The 27,320-nt window shown below is 39.8% G+C and overlaps 1 pseudogene; it reads left to right on the top strand.

Annotated features, from left to right (window-relative positions):
- LOC124664018 overlaps positions 1-26,537 on the top strand; it is an 84,725-nt pseudogene extending 58,188 nt beyond the window's left edge.
- Positions 26,538-27,320: the final 783 nt, after the last annotated feature.

Consider the following 27,320-nt stretch of genomic DNA (forward strand, 5'->3'; position numbering starts at 1 on the left):
TACAACCTCACCATCTCATATGAAACCCTAAAACCCTAACTCAATTATGAACCAAACCCTAACTCCAGTATTTCTTGTGAACCTAAATTTGCTTCTAACCTAGACCCTAGGTTGGATCATGTGATCATGATATTTTCTTTCAAATCATAGAACCATAATTAGCAACTAAAGACATATCCATGTCCACATAAAATGTAGAACCCTATCACTATTAAATTAGTATTCCATTTATACATACCCATCAAACTTAGATAATCAAATAGGGTCAAGTAAGTCTAAACCCTAATTCCTAGCATAAAGATTATCAACCTTACTCATACCTATTTAGCATCACACCAATGTGATGAACCTCATGAACAACTATACCAACTCTTGAGCATTACCTAACCATATTCCACTAAACCCTACTAGTGTTGGATACTTATCCACCATCCTATTTAGGAGCCAATTATTCCTTACTTAATAGAACCAACAGTAAAACCTAGACCACCTCAACCCTAATTGATATACTTCTTATTATTTTAGAAGTATGTTCTTCAAAAGTTATTCTTTTGAAGTAAATAAAGAATCATCATCAACCCTGCTTATAAGGACCTATAAACCCTAGCTAGCTATCACCAATAAGATGAACCAATCTTGATAGCAACCTTGTATGAATAATTGCTTAGGATGCTGATACGTCTCCAACGTATCGATAATTTCTTATGTTCCATGCTACTTTATTGATGATACCTACATGTTTTATGCACACTTTATGTCATATTTGTGCATTTTCTGGAACTAACCTATTAACAAGATGCCGAAGTGCCGGTTCCGTTTTCTGCTGTTTTTGGTTTCGAAATCCTAGTAACGAAATATTCTCGGAATTGGACGAAATCAACGCCCGGGTTCCTATTTTGCCCGGAAGCATCCGGAACACCCGAGAGCCGCCAGAGGAGGGCCACAGGCCCCCCAGATGATAGGGTGGCGCGGCCCACCTCCTGGCCGCGCGGCCCTATGGTGTCGTCGCCCCTTCGACCTTCTGACGCTGCCCTTTCGCCTATATAAAGCCCCTGCGTCGAAAACCCTTACGAAAAAAGCCACGGTACGCGAAACCTTCCAGAGCCGCCGCCATCGCGAAGCCAAGATCTGGGGGACAGGAGTCTCTGTTCCGGCACGCCGCCGGGACGGGAAGTGCCCCCGGAAGGCTTCTCCATCGACACCGCTGCCATCTCCACCGCCATCTTCATCAACGCTGCTGCTCCCATGAAGAGGGAGTAGTTCTCCATCGAGGCTCGGGGCTGTACCGGTAGCTATGTGGTTCATCTCTCTCCTATGTAGTTCAATACAATAATCTCATGAGCTGCCTTACATGATTGAGATTCATATGATGATGCTTGTAATCTAGATGTCATTATGCTAGTCAAGTGAGTTTTACTTATGTGATCTCCGGAGACTCCTTGTCCCACGTGTGTAAAGGTGACGAGTGTGTGCACCGTGTGGGTCTCTTAGGCTATATTTCACAGAATACTTATTCAACTGTTATGAATGGCGTAGTGAAGTGCTTATTTATATCTCTTTATGATTGCAATGTATTTTGTATCACAATTTATCTATGTGCTACTCTAGCAATGTTATTAAAGTAGTTTTATTCCTCCTGCACGATGTAATGGTGACAGTGTGTGCATCCGTGTTAGTACTTGGTTTATGCTATGATCATGATCTCTTGTAGATTGCGAAGTTAACTATTGCTATGATAGTATTGATGTGTATTATTCCTCCTACATAAGCATGAAGGTGACGGTGTGCATGCTACGTTAGTACTTGGTTTAGTCGTATTGATCTATCTTACACTCTAAGGTTACTTAAATATGAACATTTAATTGTGGAGCTTGTTAACTCCGGCATTGAGGGTTCGTGTAATCCTACGCAATGTGTTCATCATCCAACAAGAGAGTGTAGAGTATGCATTTATCTATTACGTTATGTGATCAATGTTGAGAGTGTCCACTAGTGAAAGTCTAATCCCTAGGCCTTGTTCCTAAATACGCTATCGTCTGCTTGTTTCTTGTTTCTTTGCGTTACTACTCGCTGCGTTACTACGCTTGTTTACTTCCTACAATATTACTACCATCAAGCGCACGCCGGTAAGCTATTTTACGGCGCCGTACTACTGCTCATACTTATTCATACCACCTGTATTTCACTATCTCTTCGCCGAACTAGTGCACCTATTAGGTGTGTTGGGGACACAAGAGACTTCTTGCTTTGTGGTTGCGGGGTTGCTTGAGAGGGATATCTTTGACCTCTTCCTCCCTAAGTTCGATAAACCTTGGGTAATCCACTTAAGGGAAACTTGCTTGCTGTTCTACAAACCTCTGCTCTTGGAGGCCCAACACTTGTCTACAAGAATAGAAGCACCCGTAGACATCAAGCACTTTTCCAGGCGCCGTTGCTTGAGGAGGAAAGGTAAAAGGTACTCACACTCCGGATCTCGGCTACTAAGCTATTTTCCGGCGCCATTGTAAGTACTCGAAGCTATTTCCTTTAGATCCTGCAATTGCATCTTTTTGTTTCTTGTTTTTATTTTCACTAGTTAGGCATAATGGAAAACAACAACAAAATTGGTGAGCTTTTTAATCTTTTTCCTAATTTAGAATTGTTTGATGCGAAAATTAAAAAACCTATGGAACCTTATTTACATGATAGTAGCAATGTTATTAGTATGAATGCGATTCTTGCTAATGCTATGAAGAAGTCTAAGCTTGGGGAAGTCTGGTTTTTGTGATATTTTTAGCTTCCCATCTTTAGGGGAGAAAATTTGCTCTGATAATATTTTATCTCCCATATGCGATAACTCTAATGATGCTTCTGATATTTTAAATCCACCTGCTGAAAGTATTCCTTACAAGATACCTATGAAAATTATTGAACGTGTTATGGATAACCGCTATGAAGGGGATGGAAGCTGTTCATCCCGAAGATCATTTACTTGTTTTTGCATGAATTATGCGGGTTATTCAAGTGTGCAGGTATTTCAATGGATGAAGTTAGGAAGAAATTATTTGTTATGTCGCTATCTGGTGAAGCGGCACATTGGTATAAACTGCTGAAGGACGGGCGCTCTCTTGATTGGAAGGATATTGTGCCTCTATTTTATTCCAAGTTCTAACCTCCAAGTGAAATTCACAAAGATCGAAACCGTATATATAATTTTTGGCCTCATGATGGAGAGAATATTGCCCAAGCATGGGAGAGATTGAAGTCCTTAATGCTCAAATGCCCCAATCATGAGTTTCCTGGTAATGTCATCATTGATAATTTTTATGCAAGACTTTCTTTTCGGGATAAAACCTTGCTGGATACTTCTTGTTCGGATCATTCACACGCAATAAAGAAGAGTTTAAATGGGACCTTCTTAATCGGATTCGAGGAGAACGCTGAAGATTGGGAGAACAACAAAGGTGAAGAGTCGGGTATAAATTATGATTATGAATGCATTGAAACTTTTATGGATACTTGATAAATTTCGAGATATGAGTGCTACTTATGGTCTTGACTCTCAAGTTGCTGCAAATCTTTATAAAGCCTTTGCTTCTCATTTAGAATTGCCTAAAAAGAATTTTGATAAGTATCATGAACCTTTTAAAGAGGCTTGCATGAAGAATGACATTGTTGTTAATGATTGCAATAAGCATGCGCAAACTCGTAAGAATGCTATTTCCTATAAGCATGTTAATTTTTGTGGAATGCATAGACCTTGTGGAATTAATCAAATCGAAGATGAATATTGTATCCATCATAGGAATGAAAAAACTAGGAAGTGGTCTAGGGCTCTAGATGATCTAGGTAAAAAAGTTTGTGCCCTCTATCCTTTTATTTGTGAAGTTTGCCATGAAGTGGGTCATTTTAATTTTCAATGCCCCTCCAATGATAATTTGAACCCAATGAGTGCTGCAAATTTGTATTGTGATGATGAAATTACTCCTAATCGAGCATGATGAACTTACTTTATTTTTGTGGTGTGAAGAGCTCTCAAGAAAAATCTCTTTGTTACATATGAGTGATCTTGATATTGATGATGTCCTGCATGGGTGTTTTTCTTATTGCATTGATAATAGCCATACAAATACTTACATACAAAATATTTTAGAAGATGACACCTTGCCAAAATATGATAGGACCGTTGTGTGTTTTCAACTAATTAATGAAAAGGAGGGATCCTCCCAGGTTTCTTCTATTGTTTCTAAAAGAAAATCAGGTTATGCGGACAAGCCACCCTTCAAGCCTCTTCCTCCTAAAGAAGGGAACGAGGAGAAGGAAGAGAAGGAAAAGAAGAAGAAGAAGGGAACGAAGAAGAAGAAGAAGAAGAAGAATAAAAAGAAAGAGGTAACGGCGTATCCCCGCATGAATGAGATAACGCTAGGTAACCGTAAGTATGTTGCTCCTAATGATTATTGTGATAATGAATCTGAATACGATGATCTTCCTATACCCTTTACATACATTAGCGATCATGATTTGAATGAGCACACTACTTTTGATATTACAAATCTCTGGGAAACTAATTCTGAAAATGATAATAATTGCCATAGTGTCGATGCTATCCATGCTTCCTCCCATAATGATATAGAAAGCTCTAAGCTTGGGGAAGAGGTGTTTGAAAATCCTTTTGCTACTGGTCATTATGTTCTTGATACATCTCCTTCTAATAACAATGATGGTATGGTCATAGATAAATCGATCGTGAAAGATAACTATTCTATTTATTATGATGACATCGTGCCTCCGATCTTTGATGATTATTATAAAGAATGCTATGATATAGGTTATAACTATCCTTATGAAACTTGTCATAGTCATGATTGGATTACCAAAAACAATTCTTTTAATATGCAACTTGTTTACCATGTTCAAATTCTTGATAATAATCTTGCTCCAATTACTATTAATGAGAATAACTCTTCTTATGCCAAAATTAATGATATTTCTATGCATATGAACCATGATAAGAATGTTTTAAGTGATGGGTATATTGTGGATTTCATCAATGATGCTACTGAAAGTTATTATGAGAGAGGGAAATATGGTTATATGCATCTTAATAATATTAAGTTTCCCCTCTTCATGTTGAGAATCTTGAAGTTACTCGTGTTTTATCCTCTTATGCTTGTCACTTTGTTCTTCATGAATTCATTTGTGTACAAGATTCCTTTGCATAGGAAGTGTGTCAGACTCAAATGCTCTCTTTTGCCTCAACTTTTATTTCTTGCGAGTGCATCATTAAAACTGCTAAGCCCATCTTAATGGCTATAAAGAAAGAACTTCTTGGGAGATAACCCATGTGTTATTTTCCTACAGTACTTTGTTTTATATTTTTGTCTTGGAAGTTGTTTACTACTGTAGCAACCTCTCCTTATCCAATTTTTGTGCCAAGTAAAGTTTCTATGTTAAAGTTGATGTTATATTTGGGATCGCTGCGCAGAAACAGCATTGCTGTCTGTCACGAATTCTGGCACAAGTCTCTGTAGAAAATTCGAAAAAATCTGCCAATTCACGAGCGTGATCCTCATATATGTACGCAACTTTCATTAGTTTTGAGTTTTTCCATTTGAGCAAGTCTGGTGCCATTTTAAAATTCGTCTTTACTGAACTGTTACGTTTTAACAGATTCTGCCTTTTATTTCGCATTGCCTCTTTTGCTATGTTGGATGAATTTCTTTGATCCATTAATGTCCGGTAGCTTTATGCAATGTCCAGAAGTGTAAAGAATGATTGTGTCACCTCTGAACATGTAAATTTTTATTGTGCACTAACCCTCTGATGAGTTTGCTTGAAGTTTGGTGTGAAGGAAGTTTTCAAGGGTCAAGAGAGGAGGATGATATACTACGATCAAGAAGAATGAAAATTCTAAGCTTGGGGATGCCCCCGTGGTTCACCCCTGCATATTCTAAGAAGACTCAAGCGTCTAAGCTTGGGGATGCCCAAGGCATCCCCTTCTTCATCGACAAAGTATCAGGTTCCTTCTCTTGAAACTATATTTTTATTCGGTCACATCTTATGTACTTTATTTGGAGCGTCTGTGTGTGCTTTTAATTTTGTTTTGTTATATTAGTTCTCTGAATAATTTCATCCTTGTGTGGGAGAGAGACACGCTCCGCTGGTTCGTATGAACACATGTGTTCTTAGCTCATAATATTCATGGCGAAGTTTCCTCTTCGTTAAATTGTTATATGGTTGGAATTGGAAAAATGCTACATGTAGTAATTGGTAAAATGTCTTGGATAATGTGATACTTGGCAATTGTTGTGCTCATGTTCAAGCTCTTGCATCATATACTTTGCACCTATTAATGAAGAAATACATAGAGCTTGCTAAAATTTGGTTCGCATAATTGGTCTCTCTAAGGTCTAGATAATTTCTAGTATTGAGTTTTGAACAACAAGGAAGACGGTGTAAAGTCTTATAATGTTTACAATATGCCTTTTATGTGAGTTTTGCTGCACCGGTTCATCCTTGTGTTTGTTTCAAATAAACCTTGCTAGCCTAAACCTTGTATCGAGAGGGAATACTTCTCATGCATCCAAAATCCTTGAGCCAACCACTATGCCATTTGTGTCCACCATACCTACCTACTACATGGTATTTCTCTGCCATTCCAAAGTAAATTGCTTGAGTGCTACCTTTAAACAATTCAAAAGTTATTACCTCTTATTTGTGTCAATGTTTTATAGCTCATGAGGAAGTATGTGGTGTTTATCTTTCAATCTTGTTGGGCAACTTTCACCAATGGACTAGTGGCTTCATCCGCTTATCCAATAATTTTGCAAAAAGAGCTGGCAATGGGATTCCTAGTCCCAAATTAATTAACAAAAATAGACACTCCTCCATGGTATGTGATTGTTGGAAGGCACCCGAAGGATTCGGTTAGACATGGCTTGAGAAAGCAAAGGTGGGGAGGAGTGTCATCATAATAAAACTAAAATAAAAAGGCACTTCTTCATGGTATGAGATTGTTGGCAGGCACCCGAGGATTCGGTTAGCCATGGTTTGTGAAAGAAAGGTTGGAAGGAGTGCCACCCAAATATAAAATAAAATGGGAGCCGCTCTTTCAAGGTTTGTCTGGCAAGGGGGTTAGAGCGCCCGCTACCATTCGTTGACAACAACAAACACCTCTCAAAACTTCATTTTTATGCTCTTTTCATGTTTTCAAAATAAAAGCTCTAGCACAAATATAGCAATCGATGCTTTCCTCTTTGAAGGACCTTTCTTTTACTTTTATGTTGAGTCAGTTCACATATCTCTCTCCACCTCAAGAAGCAAACACTTGTGTGAACTGTGCATTGATTCCTACATACTTGCATATTGCACTTATTATATTACTTTGCATTGACAACTATCCATGAGATATACATGTTACAAGTTGAAAGCAACCGCTGAAACTTAATCTTCCTTTGTGTTGCTTCAATACCTTTACTTTGATTTATTGCTTTATGAGTTAACTCTTATGCAAGACTTATTTATGCTTGTCTTGAAGTACTATTCATGAAAAGTCTTTGCTTTATGATTCGAGTTGTTTACTCATGTCATTACCATTGTTTTGATCGCTGCATTCATTACATATGTTTACAAATAGTATGATCAAGATTATGATGGCATGTCACTTAAGAAATTATCTTTGTTATCGTTTTACCTGCTCGGGACGAGCGAGAACTAAGCTTGGGGATGCTGATACGTCTCCAACGTATCGATAATTTCTTATGTTCCATGCTACTTTATTGATGATACCTACATGTTTTATGCACACTTTATGTCATATTTGTGCATTTTACGGAACTAACCTATTAACAAGATGCCGAAGTGCCGGTTCTCGTTTTACTGCTGTTTTTGGTTTAGAAATCCTAGTAACGAAATATTCTCGGAATTGGACGAAATCAATGCCCAGGTTCCTATTTTGCCCGGAAGCATCCAGAACACCCGAGAGCCGCCAGAGGAGGGCCACAGGCCCCCCAGATGATAGGGTGGCGCGGCCCACCTCCTGGCCGCGCGGCCCTATGGTGTCGTCGCCCCTTCGACCTTCTGACGCTGCCCTTTCGCCTATATAAAGCCCCTGCGTCGAAAACCCTTACGAAAAAAGCCACGGTACGCGAAACCTTCCAGAGCCGCCGCCATCGCGAAGCCAAGATCTGGGGGACAGGAGTCTCGTTCCGGCACGCCGCCGGGACGGGAAGTGCCCCCGGAAGGCTTCTCCATCGACACCGCTGCCATCTCCACCGCCATCTTCATCAACGCTGCTGCTCCCATGAAGAGGGAGTAGTTCTCCATCGAGGCTCGGGGCTATACCGGTAGCTATGTGGTTCATCTCTCTCCTATGTAGTTCAATACAATAATCTCATGAGCTGCCTTACATGATTGAGATTCATATGATGATGCTTGTAATCTAGATGTCATTATGCTAGTCAAGTGAGTTTTACTTATGTGATCTCCGGAGACTCCTTGTCCCACGTGTGTAAAGGTGACAGTGTGTGCACCGTGTGGGTCTCTTAGGCTATATTTCACAGAATACTTATTCACTGTTATGAATGGCGTAGTGAAGTGCTTATTTATATCTCTTTATGATTGCAATGTATTTTGTATCACAATTTATCTATGTGCTACTCTAGCAATGTTATTAAAGTAGTTTTATTCCTCATGCACGGTGTAATGGTGACGGTGTGTGCATCCGTGTTAGTACTTGGTTTATGCTATGATCATGATCTCTTGTAGATTGCGAAGTTAACTATTGCTATGATAGTATTGATGTGTATTATTCCTCCTACATAAGCATGAAGGTGACAGTGTGCATGCTACGTTAGTACTTGGTTTAGTCGTATTGATCTATCTTACACTCTAAGGTTACTTAAATATGAACATTTAATTGTGGAGCTTGTTAACTCCGGCATTGAGGGTTCGTGTAATCCTACGCAATGTGTTCATCATCCAACAAGAGAGTGTAGAGTATGCATTTATCTATTCTGTTATGTGATCAATGTTGAGAGTGTCCACTAGTGAAAGTCTAATCCCTAGGCCTTGTTCCTAAATACGCTATCATGCTGCTTGTTTCTTGTTTTCTTGCGTTACTACTGCTGCGTTACTACTGCTTGTTTACTTCCTACAATATTACTACCATCAAGCTGCACGCCGGTAAGCTATTTTACGGCGCCGTACTCTTGCTCATACTTATTCATACCACCTGTATTTCACTATCTCTTCGCCGAACTAGTGCACCTATTAGGTGTGTTGGGGACACAAGAGACTTCTTGCTTTGTGGTTGCAGGGTTGCTTGAGAGGGATATCTTTGACCTCTTCCTCCCTGAGTTCGATAAACCTTGGGTAATCCACTTAAGGGAAAACTTGCTGCTGTTCTACAAACCTCTGCTCTTGGAGGCCCAACACTGTCTACAAGAATAGAAGCACCCGTAGACATCAGATGCCTAGGCTTAACTCAACCTTACAAGCCCTTTGTGTTGATGAATCCAACATAGTTGGGATCCATCTAATACTTACTTCAGAGACCAATTGAAACTATAGGAAACCATAGAACCCACAAACCCAATTGTCATACCTGTTCTTTATTAACGAACATGTTCTTCAAAAGTTATTCTTTTGAAGAATATAATAAGTAATCATTAACCATGCCATATAGCACTAAAACTGACAACTGTTCTTTACATATTAACATTATGCCAATTATCATTCCTTGTGTGCTCAATTGATTACTATGCTTTATTATATAACTTGTACATGATACTAAGTAATCAAACCTTAATAAGAACCTTGATTGTGAATCACTCTAAAAGTGCAACACACCCAAAACTAATCATCACAACTCACTAATCCTAAATCATCGGGGTTAGGTCACGTTTAGAGCGATTGCATCTCATACTTATGCATTATTGCATCCTTGCCAATCTTTCAAACATCGTCCTTACCGGACGATGATGCTATTTCAGAATTTGGAGTTATTGCGTATCGAAGACGTTGCCTGCATAATCTTGCAGTCAAGAAAGGCAAGTTCATCGCTTGCTCATGTCATTTGAGTATTTTTACCAAATTACTTGCAAAGTACTATGTTTATCACTATTGCATAAAAAAACCACTATTTTCATAACTATGAATATGACTATGTGGTGGGCAATGGAACCATGGATTGTGTTGATATGGTGGAGGTTCCATTGCAAGGGTTTATATCCATCTAGGATTAAACAACAAATGTCGTCCAGTGATTCTTGTGCCGTAATACCCGTGTTAACCATAAGATCTGGAATGGGTCGGAGTAGTCAAAAGTGTTTCCACCTCTCGTTCATCAACGGATGCTCATTACCGGGTGCACATGATCTCGAGAGACATGATGCAGGGGTGGGAACCCGTAGAAGTCCCAACGGGAATGAGGTCTATGATGGGTTGCAACTGCCGGCGTAGGAATGTATGGTAGAGTCCTAAATTGTCGTCGTGGTCGGGGCCCAGCCTTAATTGGCGTAAGTGAACCGGCGTGGACCCAGGGTCGGAGATTGCAACAAAGGGTGGGTGTTCGAGGTAGCAGAGGAACATGATTGACTAGGACCTTATACCGGGCCTCACACCAAAGGAAGTGTGGACGGGGAATATGCCCGGTTGGCACCAAGGTTAAGATCTCTTATGGGTAAAGCAACACACCTTTGCAGAGTGTAACGAACTGTGACCAGTCACTCCCTGTTCCGGGATATGGAACTGCGAACGCGGCCAGAAAGGAACTCCATGAAGTTCTAGTCAACCGGTGAAGGCTGACGGACATAGCTCTTCAGAATAAAAGCAACCTTTTGAAGAAATGATTACAAAAACCTGTATTGCCTATGACTTTCTGGTCTATGGCTGTAGCTAGTGCATTAAACACCTCTTTCCTATAATGAACTTGTTGAGTACGCTCGTACCCATCCCACTCTTAAATCCCCTGCTTAGATATGGAGGCATCGAAGGAGGATCTACAGTGCAACTCGAAGGCCGAGGAGTCAACAACTACTTCAAGAGACAGGACCATGTCAGGAGAGTCAGATACCACATTCAACGGGGAGAAAACCTAGATTAGCAATAGAAAGGAACTAGCTTCCTAAACCTAGTTCCTATTTAGTTAGAATCTATTCTTAGCCTCTATAGCTAGTTAGATACTCTACAAGTAGAGTTCGTAATAGGATTAGACTACGAGTCGTTCTTCTGGAGTTTATTTGCAGTTTTACCTCATTGTAAAGTAGGAGGCTGTGATGATCTTATGTAACAGATTCTGTGTGTAATTCTATAGACATGCCTTGGACCCGCATATGTTTCTGTTGTACCACTCTGAGCGATGTAACGCTAGTGGAACGGTGTTTAATTGGTGTTATGTCAGACTTGCATACTACACCATGCAGTGGTATGCTGGGTCACCACAGTTGGTATCAGAGCAAATGCTTTAGACCTTAGGATTAAAACCCTTTAAAGGAGACCTATAGGATTGGTAGTGTCTATAGGAAGTTGTCTTAGATAAAACCAAATCTTCTTTTGACTTGAGATGGATATTCACTTGAGAATAATCCTGACACACTTGAGTCAACTTTCTTACCTATCTTTTCTAAGTGAAGTTAGGTAGCTAATCCCAAGTATGTAGCACATAATTAAGTCCTTAAAACAATAGATGAGTAGATCACAGTTGGTATACAATACATGGTAGTCCAAAGAGAGGATACAACCATAAGGAAGATATCCTATTGGAAGATATGTACCAACATTTGTTATGGTTAAGTAAGAGTTATCCAGACCTGTAATAGGAGTGATATCGAGTAATGAAGATATGTGTAATACCCTATTAGAAGGTGTATACCAAGACAAGTAATGGGTAAGTAAAATCTATCCAAACTTGTGAAACAACTGATAGTAAGTGATAAATATAAGCTATATGCGATAGTATAGACCATGATGAGTCAATCATGGGAGGTAAGGAAGAGTGATAGGAATAAAATTTGTCTACTTACATATAGTGATGGTAATCATATATGATTCACCTGAGAATCATTATGTGATGGAATAGAACATCTTAAACATTTAGGAGGAGAACAATAAGAAGCCAGACAATAGTGCAAGAACTGTGTTCCAAAAATATGGGAAGTGTGCCAAGCACATCATGACCATAGTCTTATGGTAGAAACAATAGGAAGTATTGGAGCTATATTTCCATAGTTATGTGTTTAGAGTAGCAATGTTAGAACCTAGACATATCATGTGAGATAGTCTTCAACAAAAGGGAAGTTAAGTAGTACTTCCGAAGAAAATTAGGTTAACCTTAACTATCCTAGGCCACTTCGTTTCAAGTTTATCTCCTTGCAAATGTGCAATTAAGATAAATGTTGAGACAAATAGTAGAAATCCACATATTCGTGCTAAGTATCACGATATAAACCTATCTTATGTTGTGTTATATACTACACATCAGAGCCTGATGTTTAGAGATGTCTTACTCAACTATCATATTCAGGCTCATGATAATGTGTATTATATGCACAAAGCTGAATCGTCTTGGATTTTATTGGATTTTCATTGTTTGACTAGATCCATACATGAAGTTTGACTTCGATATGCAAGTGCATGTTGCAATATCAAGTTCCTACTTGATGTTATAGATCTAGAGGGTAATGGTATTCGTGTGAGGAAGTGACGAATTCTAAAGATTTTGAAGACAAGATAAAGGTTCATCAGAGAAAGGAAGCAAAGTTGTGGGAAGTAACCACAATACTCTGAAGGAAGTACCAAACCAAAACTCATGCTTTACTTCAATAGAGGAGTACTTTAGTACGGAAGAAGAATGAAGGTAAGAAATCTGGTGATTATGGTGAAACTAAAGTAGAACCATAGTCATTATGGAAGAGGGAATGCATGGGAAATCGCTTTGGATACTATATTCATAGTGGTTTTCTTGCAAAATAAACCCTGAAGAAAGGAAGATGATATATGAAAACATAGCAGATATAAGAAGACCATAGTTGATATCAGAAGACCATAGTTGATATAGGATCAATACTGCGAGATAAAGTAGAAGGTATCTCGTCCAGTTGATCAAAACCTATAATAGAATCCATTTTTAGATATCAAATAGCCACAATTGATATCAACTAGTCCATAATTGGATTCTTCATACCAAGAAGTTGTGAACAAATAAAATTTTGTTAGCCAAATAACAATGACCTATAATTATTTAGTCAAAGGATTCACATTGGATGTCCACAATTGAGTGGATACACCACAAACATTCTTCGCGAGACCTTATAAGAAGTAAAAACCATAAGTTAGACCCAGACCAATATTCTAACCATAAGTCCAATGGATGGAAGAAAAGGAGTTGAAGACCATAAGAAAACTCTAAGGGGTAGAGTAAAGATTGAGTTGGATGTACAATAACTCAATATTTTGAGCAAGAAGGATGATGAAGGTCTGAACTGAGAGGAAGTCTATCTTATTTTCATAAGATTGTTGGACATTACTTTCAGAAGGATGTCAGACCAGAAGCCGAGATTCATACTTCGAGGAAGTAAGAATTGGACTATAACTTGAGAAAGTGAGTAATATTTACTCAGATGTATAATAGCTCAAGTAAACTAAGGTTAATGAAGATGGATGAAGTAAATTCCGTAGACCAAACAAAGCTTTAACAAGGCCAAAGACCGAAGGAGATTGACTATACCAAAACTAAAGTCAATTTGAAAGATTCCTTTCATGGAACCTAAATAACCCAAAATAGTTATAGGTATCAACTATAAACCATGATTCGATAGACTAAATGAGTTTAATCCATTCTTAAGGAAATAAACCATCACGACCATCTCCATGGTCAGTACCTTACCAAGTACCATTATTGCACTTTTGGGTAGTAAGGGAAAACAAAGACCTACTTTACCAATTAGGAATATGTTATCAAATTAGTCCTCAGTTAAGACTAGCAGCATCAGAAGAAGTCTCAATCATTGAATCTTCAATGAGAAAGGAAACAATATTATGATATTGAAAGAAACCATGGTTCAGAGACAGACACTAATGGATTCCAGGAAGAATCTGGACAAGGGATATATTCAAATATATCCAACAAGATCAATACGGAGTTCAAAAAAAAGATATAGTCTGCATAAGTCAGATCCACGCTCCGGAAACGTGAGAGAGATCAAACTTCGAGGACGAAGTTTAGTTTAAGGGGTAGAGACTGTAATATCCCAGGTATTGGGGTTACAACAATAGAGGAAACAGATGTGTGCATTGCATTCATGCATAGAAAATCTGGGAATTTTCGCGCTTTAAAGTAAAACAGTCACAGTAACTGAAGTTTCACTTGACCTTGGTGGAATTGAAGTAGCTCATCAAGTCAAGCGCTATAAACCTCAATGTGACTTTGCTAAATCCTTGTTTTGGGTAGTAATGATTTGATCTAAGGAGTTAGATCAAATGGAACAAAAACAACACAATAACACATTAATCAAGGATCAATTGCTTGATCTTATAAAAGATCATAATATGGTAATCCTTGCCATAACATATGAACATCTATTCAACTACAAATTAAGAAACCATCCTTGACTTATCTTTTCCATGTCTTGAACTAATCCTTGATCCTACCATGAACCTCATGGTATCCATTTTACTTCATTCTTGGAAACATGACAAGGAGATCAACTTTAGAAGTATATATTCTTCTCTATTCCATATTATGGTACATCAAATCTAAAGAGGTGAGAGTCCTATTTTATTTAGGGAAGCAATGACAAACCTTGAGGCTAATATTGAATATAAATATCCATATGATCACAACATTATCTTCAAGAGGAACCCTAGAGTATTATTCAAGCCTTCCCAAATGAAAGAGACCATTTATTCTAAACCTAGCTTTACCTATTAATGAACAAAGGACAACCTTTGAACTAAAGTATTGGGTTGTAAACCATTTCCCTTGGAATGGTGAGATAACCTAATATCACATGGAATAAGACCATATCCATGAATTGATAAAGTAAGGAGGTGATTAACTCAATCAAGATAGCCAAGTGGAGTCTTAGACTTAATACTTATTGAGATATTGTGAGTACACCCTAAACCCTTGAATAAACCATTCCTATGAGAGAGAGCTCAAGCTAAGGTGTTATACTCAAGAAAGTTAAGCCCAACACTTGAATGTGAGGGAGAGAACTATCCATATACCAGATGAGTATATCATCACTGATTAAGTAGAACCCTAACATAATATCTCAGGCATTCTCCTGGGATATAAACTTAAGAGGCAACCATAGTAGTCCCATTCAAGAAGATAAATTAGAAGTGCTATACTTAGTTGATCAAGACAATACTTAATCTTGGGAGTGAGAAACCTAATTCTTGAGAGATAACTTAGGAAGCCAAACCTTGATCATTATAAATTGAGGGATGATCATAAACTCTAAGAACTTGAGGTAGAGATTTTAAGAACAAGTTGATCATGTTTAATACATGATCATGCTCCTGAGGTATGTAAGGATAAGTTAAATCCTAATAGGATAAGTAGATATCATTCACCACATAAAATCATAGGCAGGTAACTAATAAGCAACCCTAGGCTTACATCCCAACCTTAACTTGTGAATCACTTGATGATCATAAGTAGAATCCTACCACATCTATATTCCATTTATTCCACAATTAAAGAACCTAAGAAAGCCTTAGAGTCAAACTCTATACCTTATATGGTGAGAAACCATTCATCCATATAACCAAAGTTAACTATAAAAAGAACCATAACCACTTTAGTTACTTTAAATGATAAATTGAGGATATTAATAAAAGTAAATTGGTAGAAGATAAAACCAATTATCAAGTCCTTAGTAACTAAAGGAGAACATCAACTATTAAGCAAGTAACCACCTTATCATGGATAGGGAGACTAAACCCTAGTTGGTGCATCATTTGGGTGATCACAACTAAAACCTAAGCCACAATTAAGTTCCAAACTATGTGCCATTAGGTAAATATAATTAGAAGCCTAGAATTGCACTCTATTTAAATCCTATAATTAAACCCATGTGTGGTGATTAACCACTTAGATAAACCACTTATTCTTGTAACCAAGACCAAACCATGATGAGAGTAGTACCTACTCTAGGTATTTAAAGAAGTTACTAAATTATAATAATAGACAAATGACAACATTTTCAAATGAGAGATCAAGTCCTTAGAAATAATTAGGCACATGAAATCATGCCATTAAATCACTTTCTTAATAGAAATCCATCAATAATTATTAATTTAAAGTTGTTTCTTGCAAGGTAACAAAAACTTAACTATCAATAGGTACTTAGAAGGGCCTGTTAAAAAATAGTTGGACCACCCTAAATTGATATTGGAAATTATGACTATATAGATGCCCATTTCCAAACTCTAATAACACTTAATAAACAAGGGTGTGATTACACATATAAAATATATTTTTAAGATCTTATATGAAGTTAATTATTATATTTATAAACTCCAAAAGAATCCCCACATTTAAAATCCTGCAAAACAGATTTGAATTAAAACAGAATTCAAAACAGGAAATACAAAACAGAAAATGAATAAAAGAAAGGAAGAGAAAATGGGCTCACCTAACTTACCTGGCTCACCTGGCCGCCACAGCCCACCACCGCAGCCCAGCAAGCGGCCCACGAAGACAGCCCAAGCCGCAGCCCAGAAGCAGCCTGGCCAACATACCCCTTCGCCTCATATCCATGCGAAGTGGACGAAGAGATCTTCGTCTCCGTCTTCTTCGACACGGGCATGCTCGACAGCACGACGCCGACAGAGCTCCACGTCCCGGCCGCCGATGTGGACTCTGCGACCATCGACGACCACCGGAGAAGTATAAATACCGCGAAGAAACCTAGCCCCGTTTCCTTTTCCTCCGTTTCAATTCCGAAAGAAACCAAACCCTAGCTACCCCGGACTCCGGTCATCACCGCCGTTCGGAGCCTCCCCAAGCCAAGCCATGGCCACCATCGTGACCAACGTGCTCTTCTTGCTCAGCCCACCGAAGGAATTAAGCCGAAGCGTCCTGCAGCGTCATCACCGAGCTCGCCCTTTCTGTCGGCCGGAGCCATTGATTCCGGCGACTGAGAGCTTCCCCGACCATGCTATCACCTCCTTCGTAATCACGGTGAGCCACTGGTTCGCTAGAGCTCCCCAGCTTCCTCTATCGAGCTCCATAGATCGCCCGCACCATCGATCCCGGTCCGCCGCCGCTCGGCCTTGCCGTCGGCAAGGTTCCGGCGACCATTAGGGGGCGGCTCCACCACTCGTTGGTTCAGCGCAGCGCCCCGGTTCGAACCAGCATGCGCGGGCATCCGCGGGAGCCCTCTTGCGTCGCCGCCGTTCTCCACTGCCGCCGACGGTGAGCTCCCGTGCTGAGTCACTGATTTTGACTCGGTCAATGCCGCGTGGCAGCTGACAAGGCCAGGACCCCACCAGTCATTGACTGTGGGTGTATTCTGGCCGGGTAGCTCTAGTTTTTCTTTCGTTTTAATTTAAATTCAATAATTACTGCAACTTTGCAAATTTATACAAAACCCATTACAACTCAGAAAAATACAAATGAGATATCAAAATGATCCTAAAAATAAGATCTATCCAATAAAAATATAATATGAAATTTTTATTTTTAATAAAAATTTAACTGATTTAAACTTAATAATTAAGCCTTTTCTTTTATTCTTAAATGAATTAAAATTCCATAATTAGGAAAACTTTTCAAAAATAAATAAAAACCAGTAAGTAAATAAAGAAAGCATGAAAACTAATTTTATTTATTTGTTATCTTATTAAATCCTTAATAGAGAAATTTTAAACCCTGATTAATAATTATCTTAATTATTAAATTCCTCTAAAATAATAAAATGCCAAATCCAATATTATTTTTATTTCAAAGTTATTAATAACTTCAACTTATTAATAAAGTTATTACCTTAATAACTATATGGTAGATTAGGAAACCCTAATTACATGTTGAATACAGATTACAACCTCACCATCTCATATGAAACCCTAAAACCCTAACTCAATTATGAACCAAACCCTAACTCCAAGTATTTCTTGTGAACCTAAATTTGCTTCTAACCTAAACCCTAGGTTGGATCATGTGATCATGATATTTTCTTTCAAATCATAGAACCATAATTAGCAACTAAAGACATATCCATGTCCACATAAAATGTAGAACCCTATCACTACTAAATTAGTATTCCATTTATACATACCCATCAAACCTAGATAATCAAATAGGGTCAAGTAAGTCTAAACCCTAATTCCTAGCATAAAGATTATCAACCTTACTAATACCTATTTAGCATCACACCAATGTGATGAACCTCATGAACAACTATACCAACTCTTGAGCATTACCTAACCATATTCCACTAAACCCTACTAGTGTTGGATACTTATCCACCATCCTATTTAGGAGCCAATTATTCCTTACTTAATAGAACCAACAGTAAAACCTAGACCACCTCAACCCTAATTGATATACTTCTTATTATTTTAGAAGTATGTTCTTCAAAAGTTATTCTTTTGAAGTAAATAAAGAATCATCATCAACCCTGCTTATAAGGACCTATAAACCCTAGCTAGCTATCACCAATAAGATGAACCAATCTTGATAGCAACCTTGTATGAATAATTGCTTAGGATGCCTAGGCTTAACTCAACCTTACAAGCCCTTTGTGTTGATGAATCCAACATAGTTGGGATCCATCTAATACTTACTTCAGAGACCAATTGAAACTATAGGAAACCATAGAACCCACAAACCCAATTGTCATACTTGTTCTTTATTAACGAACATGTTCTTCAAAAGTTATTCTTTTGAAGAATATAATAAGTAATCATTAACCAGGCCATATAGCACTAAAGCTCGACAACCTGTTCTTTACATATTAACATTATGTCAATTATCATTCCTTGTGTGCTCAATTGATTACTATGCTTTATTATATAACTTGTACATGATACTAAGTAATCAAACCTTAATAAGAACCTTGATTGTGAATCACTCTAAAAGTGCAACACACCCAAAACTAATCATCACACCTCACTAATCCTAAATCATCGGGGTTAGGTCACGTTTAGAGCGATTGCATCTCATACTTATGCATTATTGCATCCTTGCCAATCTTTCAAACATCGTCCTTACCGGACGATGATGCTATTTCAGATTTGGAGTTATTGCGTATCGAAGACGTTGCCTGCATAATCTTGCAGTCAAGAAAGGCAAGTTCATCGCTTGCTCATGTCATTTGAGTATTTTTACCAAATTACTTGCAAAGTACTATGTTTATCACTATTGCATAAAAAAACCACTATTTTCATAACTATGAATAACCATGGATTGTGTTGATATGGTGGAGGTTCCATTGCAAGGGTTTATATCCATCTAGGATTAAACAACACATGTCGTCCAGTGATTCTTGTGCCGTAATACCCGTGTTAACCATAAGATCTGGAATGGGACGGAGTAGTCAAAAGTGTTTCCACCTCTCGTTCATCAACGGATGCTCATTACCGGGTGCACATGATCTCGAGAGACATGATGCAGGGGTGGGAACCCGTAGAAGTCCCAACGGGAATGAGGTCTATGATGGGTTGCAACTGCCGGCGTAGGAATGTATGGTAGAGCCGTGCATTGTCGTCGTGGTCGGGGCCCAGCCTTAATTGGCGTAAGTGAACCGGCGTGGACCCAGGGTCGGAGATTGCAACAAAGGGTGGGTGTTCGAGGTAGCGGAGGAATACGATTGACTAGGACCTTATACCGGGCCTCACACCAAAGGAAGTGTGGACGGGGAATATGCCCGGTTGGCACCAAGGTTATGATCTCTTATGGGTAAAGCAACACACCTCTGCAGAGTGTAACGAACTGTGACCAGTCACTCCCTGTTCCGGGATATGGAACTCGCGAACGCGGCCGGAAAGGAACTCCATGAAGTTCTAGTCAACCGGTGAAGGCTGACGGACATAGCTCTTCAGAATAAAAGCAACCTTTTGAAGAAATGATTACAAAAACCTGCATTGCCTATGACTTTCTGGTCTATGGCTGTAGCTAGTGCATTAAACACATTTTTCCTATAATGAACTTGTTGAGTACGCTCGTACTCATCCCACTCTTAAATCCCCTGCTTAGATATGGAGGCATCGAAGGAGGATCTACAGTGCAACTCGAAGGCCGAGGAGTCAACAACTACTTCAAGAGACAGGACCATGTCAGGAGAGTCAGATACCACATTCAACAGGGAGAAAACCTAGATTAGCAATAGAAATGAACTAGCTTCCTAAACCTAGTTCCTATTTAGTTAGAATCTATTCTTAGCCTCTATAGCTAGTTAGATACTCTACAAGTAGAGTTCGTAATAGGATTAGACTACGAGTCGTTCTTCTGGAGTTTATTTGCAGTTTTACCTCATTGTAAAGTAGGAGGCTGTGATAATCTTATGTAACAGAGTCTGTGTGTAATTCTATAGACATGCCTTGGACCCGCATATGTTTCTGTTGTACCACTCTGAGCGATGTAATGCTAGTGGAACGGTGTTTCATTGGTGTTATGTCAGACTTGCATACTACACCATGCAGTGGTATGCTGGGTCACCACACTTACATGGGCAAACAATCTTCTCCAAGGTTAAGCACTTGAATAGTATTTCTTCAAACCTACCGCTTGACAAATGTAAGATTCTAATTAAATACTGCTGACCAAATGTTTTATCCAAGTACTGAGTTTTATCTGTAGTTAAAATTTAAAATACCACTACTTGATTATGCAGGTGATAAGGACAATTCTAGCATCGATGAGAGAATCCGGCATGGCCGGTTCTTACTGTCTCCATGTTTAATATTGTTCTATGCAGGCTTGCAGACTGTTGAATAAGATCTAGTAAATGCTTACAAGTTTTCCAACTCAGGAACCATCTCATTTTGTATACCTTTGGTTATTCTTCCGCTCAAAATGGTTCAAGGTGACGCTAATTCCTATCCACGCGCACTTATGCTGCAAGGTTCTCATAGCATGAAATTTCTAAGTCTGCTGCTCCAGTGCATCCACAATACAGTTAAGTTATAGTATGTTGAATTATTGTGAAAATAATATCGTCAACCTATGTTCTTCTCTCATGTTGGCTGTGTGTATTAATAATTAAAATATGGAGATACTATAATTATGTATACACAACAACTCCCAATTAATGTCCCACTGCAACGTGCGGGGTATCATCAAGTTCACATAGTAAATTCAGCTCTTGAAACACAACTAATCCACCATAGTAAATTCATCCTTGATTCCTCAATATTTATAAAACATACTTTTCGTTTTGGAATTGAACATTCTCAAATGTAAAACACACATTTAGACAGAGAGAAAAGGTATACTCTGGAGGCCGATCTAATTGCTCACCTTGTGCAGTAATCACACGTAGTATACTTCAGAAGCCAAACCAGTGGCTGCATCCATTGGTAAAGTCAAATATTCGAGGAGGGACTGAACATATAAGTATATGTTGCTCTAATCCATCATCAGAAATATTGTAGTTGTACCTAAAATTATAACACAGTAAAAAGTGTAAATCTCTCTCTGATAGTGACCTCCATAAAGAAGATAATTGTGGCACAGCGACAGTAGAAGGAGGGGATTTTGGGTACGAACATGAACTGGCGTTGCGAGCCATGCTAAATCTACGGTTGGCCACCTAGATAACCACCCGTGTATATAAGGGTGAAGGGACCTGCCGAGCGGTATCTCAACTTACCACAATCTCTCTCGTTCATTAAGTTTTTCAAAACTGAACATTCCATCTACCAGCATGAAAAATAATGGATTCCAGCTGAAAAACTGTCACTGATTAGTAACTGCTTCAATGTAATAATATACGAATTTCCCTAATGTATAAGCCTCATATAAGGGAATTAATTTTGAATCTTTGCAAAATATCCTTTGTTTTCAATCTTGGATAGAAGGAATCTTTTATATAATGTATATTAAGAACCTAAGAAGTTGGGTGCTAACGGGATAGAAAATTATTAGATAAATAAATTGGAAGATCATACCTAAAGATCATCACATATTAATATAATCCAATTTAGGATGTCCATAACTACATCTTCAATGATCTGAAAACAAGATTGATTACATGCTTTGGTTAACACATATTGTTCAGTAGTACATGATATAGAAAAGCACATATGTATTCTACATATGCAAGTACATATAAGGAGAACAACTATTGTTGCAGATTGTTGTACTTCCCACTGGTCAAAGTAAAACGAAATATATTAAAATAATACATGAAGGAAAATATTAGAGCTGAAAAGTCACCACCATGACAATGGTTAGAAAATAGTTCTCTGTAGTTCAGATGCAAGCTGTATGGATTAAAAAAAACTACGATTAGCACAAGATGCTTAGGACTGTTCTTGGGATGATACTTTGCAGGAACAACTATATGTTGTATCTAAAACTACATAACAAACTTTTGAATTACTAATCAGGCAGTAAGCTTGTAGCTAACATTTTGAGAAGTGGCACGTGTATTGCATAGTGCAATCCTATTTCCGTAAATGCAATCAGAAATATTATTAGGAATTATTGGCTGCTGGCTGAGATAGCAAACTAACCATCAATAGTGGTGAAGAAGAGCACCTGCTTCTTTCCATGAAATCAATAGTAATGCAGATACCTTGGTCATATGTTTCTTCCCTTGAAATCAATAGTAATGCAGATACCTTGTTCATATGCTTCTTCCCTTGAAATTAATAGTAATAGTAGACTGCAATATAATCGCTTGGGTGGATGGTTCTCATGTTTACCTGCAAAGAGAAGGGTAAATAATCAAACCTTACCAATAAGATTTACCAAATGCAAAGCTAAACATATTGGGCCCTACATTAAAAATAGGAAACACCATGGACCAATTAATACGTATGCAACATGGTGCTGTTAATCATTCGCTGCCTTGAGAATGCACTATAATTTTAATGTATGCAAATAAGAACTTAAGCAACCTAGAAAATTCTGAGTTATGCTTTCATACAAACACAAATAGAAGATCATAATACAGGAGATAGTATCACATATAAATATTCATTTTTGCACCATGATAATCTTCAATAAGCACATGCGAAGTAATATTATTTTCTACACATCAGTATCATCACTAAGCGCAGAACAAACATCCATATGTAAATACACATGAGTTTCTGAATTAGTGGAAACATGAGGAGTACAATAAATATTCCGTGGGACTGCAATTAACCAAAAAGATTCCACTAATTCAGAATATTTATTGTACTCCTCATGTTTCCACTAATTCAGAAACTCATGTGCAGGTACCGCAACCATCCATCCGGCCAACGGAAACATGATTTCAGAGAGATAGTGTCAGTACTCCACTAAGGAGATAGTGTCAGTACTCCAGACTTCAGCATCAGCTGCCTATATGTACACATCATTTCAGAGAGACGCAGCCACCGGCACCTGTGTGGAGAATCATAGTCACTGGTACAACGACTGATGCTGAAGTCTGGAGTACTGACACTATCTCCTGCAGCTACAGCCCTCACAATAGACCCTCCACGGCATCTGCACACGGGGCGACCTGCGAAAGGCACATATAGGCAGATGAGCCCAATGGACGCAAACCCATCACAAGAAATGTTTCTTTTGCCTAGCTGTAGTGTTTTGGCATTCTCTGAACTGCAACAAAGGATGTGCTTTCCTTGAACTAGGAATCTTACAACAGCCCCACCCTGCTCTTCCTATGAACCACTGTTCTTCCTCTTACACAAAATCAAATATGTAGGTATAGAAGGAGGAGAGCAAATGTGGAGATGTACCTTGTTGCCTTGGTGGTGCTTGGCGGGGAGGGAGACATGATGGCCCTATATATAGATAAAGGTCAAACTTATTCTTCACAATGGTCCTCGGCATAGATAAAAGTCAATGCTAGGGAGGCAAGGACTTAAGAATCAATCGTCCGTGCCGTGTAGTATACCAGTTCATATACAATAGCTAAGAAGAGACCATATGCTTCAGCAAGTTACCTAGGATAGTACGTTCCCACATGTTCTAGGTGTTGAAGGACTTGCTTTTGATCATCACAACAGACACAGCTAGTGCCATCACAACACAACTAATCACCACAAAACGAAACCAGGACCAGTTGTATATAGAGAGAAGGCAAAGATTAAATAAGCTTTAGGTGCTTGCAGGTTAGATATAAGATGTTATATCGCAAGGAAAACTTAGTAATTTGTAGGTTTAAATAAGAAGTAGTATAAAAAACTATCAACTCTTTTACAGGTTGATCACTAATCAGAGGCTCCATTCGTTATGTGAAAGCAGCAGGCATGCAGCTGTTACTCAGCAACTCAGTGAAAATCTCCTCTACTCAAAACCAAAAAAGACACCTTGTGTAGGCATATATATATGGATGTGCACGAACATACAAGATTTGGGGGATTAAAAGAGAGAGGGGGAGGAGGAGGAGACAAATCATGAGGAAGAGAAGATCTTGGGCACCTGTGTTCCAAGTGAGCCTGGCCGTGGCAGTCCCCTGCCGTTGCTTGCCTCCATAGGAGGCTGATAAGTGAGTTTGGAAGCGATGACGACCCGTTTTGTTGCTGCTTGCCAGCGTCTATCGTGGGCGACCTCGATCCCCTTTGTGCCGCCTCGATAGCCGGCGGCCTCGGTGAGTCCTGGCGCTACTGGGCCCTCGCCCCGGCACCTCTTCCTCCTCCTCTGCTGATTCTTTGGCGTGGAAACCCCTAAATTGAAGCCCCACGATGAACCCTAGGCGCGAGTGTGGCGCAGGGTGGAGGATGGTGATGATCTAGCCAACTCGTGTGGGCGTGGCGCGGCGCCGAACTGCTGCTTCGGCCAGGCATCCTCCGAGAGAGAGAGGGAAGGCACAAAACGGCGCCATCTTGGTGGAGAGAGCCGGCGGCGGCTCGAGAGGGGAGAGGAGGGATAGGTGAGATGCGAGAGGGGGCTGGGTGGGGCGATGCGAGAGGAGGGATTGGTGGAGGAGGTGAGATGCGGGAGTGGACCTACTTTTTCCCTCAGCTGACTCAACCACGAAGTGACACGTGGCCCAACTGGTGGAAGAGAAGCCAAGCGAACGCCCAGCCAGTGCGTGCCAAGTTGCCTGCGTGGATGCGCTGCGAGGCCCCCGTTGGGGGCATCTATTATAGGTTAGATTCTCCTGCTGACACTCTCGTACTCTACCCCGCGTCTGGCCAGTTTCTTGGGTTGCCTGGGCCAGCGCCGTCGTGGCGTCGTGGCAAACGCCATCGTGGGCTGGCGAGCCGCACGATGCTATGGATGGCAGGTTCCTCCGGCTTGTGAATTTCTTAATTGTTAATACAAAAACCATTGACTTGTGGGATCTGTCTAATTTTATCTGGTATAAGTTTTGCAAAACTGTTGTTGCCAGTTGTCTAAATCGCACTATTTTTTTCTTTGTGAAACGTCATGGTCAGCGTCATAACTGCTAGGTTTGTCAAGTGGCAGGGCTGAAGGATTCTGTCGTGCGTGCTCCCTCATCAGAATTAAAAATAGCAGTTGTGCGTGTGCAGTGCACCATGTGCACCTCCCAAGAATCGGTTCCCCCTATATAAGTGCTCAGGTACACTTTGACAAGCACGAACCAGAACACGGCTACAAGGTACGATAAGAGCTTCACAAGCTTCGATAGGCGCGATATATTATGGCTTATGAAGCTCGGCAAGTTCTCGGTGGTGAAGCCGGCGTTGTTCAGATGCGGCAGTTCTTCCTCGATGCTGGCCGTGTCTCCGTGCTAGGAGGATGGGCCGTCGTCACCTACTCATTTGGCAACCCTGTCGCGGACGCCACAATCGTCTTCCTCGGCTTCGCGCTCCTTCTCCTGGGCGTCCTCCTGCTGACACTCTCGCCCGCGGCGAGCCAGTTCCCTTGGGTAGCCCGGCTCGGCGCCGTCGTGGCAAACGCCGTCCTGAACGATCTCTTCGAGCCAGGGAACTAACTATGTTGCGGAAACATGTGCGAGGTCGCTAGCAGTGGGTGATCGACCATAATAATACAGGATAGCTCCTCTATTCGTGAGAATGTAATGCTCTGTTAGACGGTTAGTCTGTTTCAGTCTGTCTGTACTCGCGTCCACGAGCATTGCCCAGTGACATGCTGCATGCAATCAATTTTTTGTTGTAAATGTATTGTCGCTGTTTCCTTGTGTTGTACTATGGGTGAAATTGATGTTGCACCTTGTGAGTATCAGATATTGCTCAAGCAGTTTATGAAAGTACTGAATTTCTCCTCCGCAACCACGCCCCGGTATACTTAAGTTGGGCTGCACCATGGGCCAGGGCGCAAGCTCACAGAACGCAGATTCAAGACAAGGAAGGCATCCCACCGGACCAGCAGTGTCTGATCTTTGCCGGCAAGCAGCTTGAGGATGGCAGCACCCTTTTACCCATACAACATCCAGAAGGAGTCCACCCTCCGTGGTGGCTAGTGATCTTACTAGGATGATTGATTTATGATTCTGATATACACACCCGATAGCTGTCTGTTGAAGTCGCCGTCTGGTAATTTGCGAGACAGTGTCGTGTGTTTGTCAATGTGTCAGGCCAGTGTCGTTACAGTTTGTGCGAACATCTATAAGTGGGACTGGATTTTTATTATGTAATTGTGGTTAGCCAAAATCTTGCCTGATTGTGGATGCTTTTTTGTTCAGTCATTCTCTCTAGCACATATGATTTTTGAGATGGCCACATGCTTTTCTACTCCATCGGTTTTTATTTAATTCGTTTTTTAGGCTTAATTAGTTAAAGTTAAACTTTACAAATTTTTACTATGACCAAATCTAGAACACAAATTAATTGTGAATGGAGGGAGTATAATGCATTTTCAGGTGTGGCGAGACTCATCATAGAGAAGAGAACATTCTAAGCCTCAATTATACCTTAGCTCCAAATACTCAAATTTCTTCCAGTTTGATCAGTATGTGAAAGTTCTACATACTGTCACAAACAACTTCAAAATTTTCCGAGAATGGGTATACAATTGTTGTCTATAGAACGAGCATCTCTAGCCGCGTCCTCCAAAGGGTTTTGGGGCGCGCTGGACATTTAACCGCTCTCAGTTGCGAGCCCTAAAGCCCTGTTTCATCTGGCGTGGTCAAATACGTTGTCCGGCATCCCGATCCAATCCGTGCGCGATGGCCGCTAGCAACACGTGTGTCTATGTCTTGCCGTTCAGGCTGACGTGGGCAGGCGGGCTGATTAGATCGCAATCT

Source organism: Lolium rigidum, chromosome 1 (genome assembly GCF_022539505.1).
Source record: "Lolium rigidum isolate FL_2022 chromosome 1, APGP_CSIRO_Lrig_0.1, whole genome shotgun sequence".
NCBI classification, from domain to species: Eukaryota; Viridiplantae; Streptophyta; class Magnoliopsida; order Poales; family Poaceae; genus Lolium; species Lolium rigidum.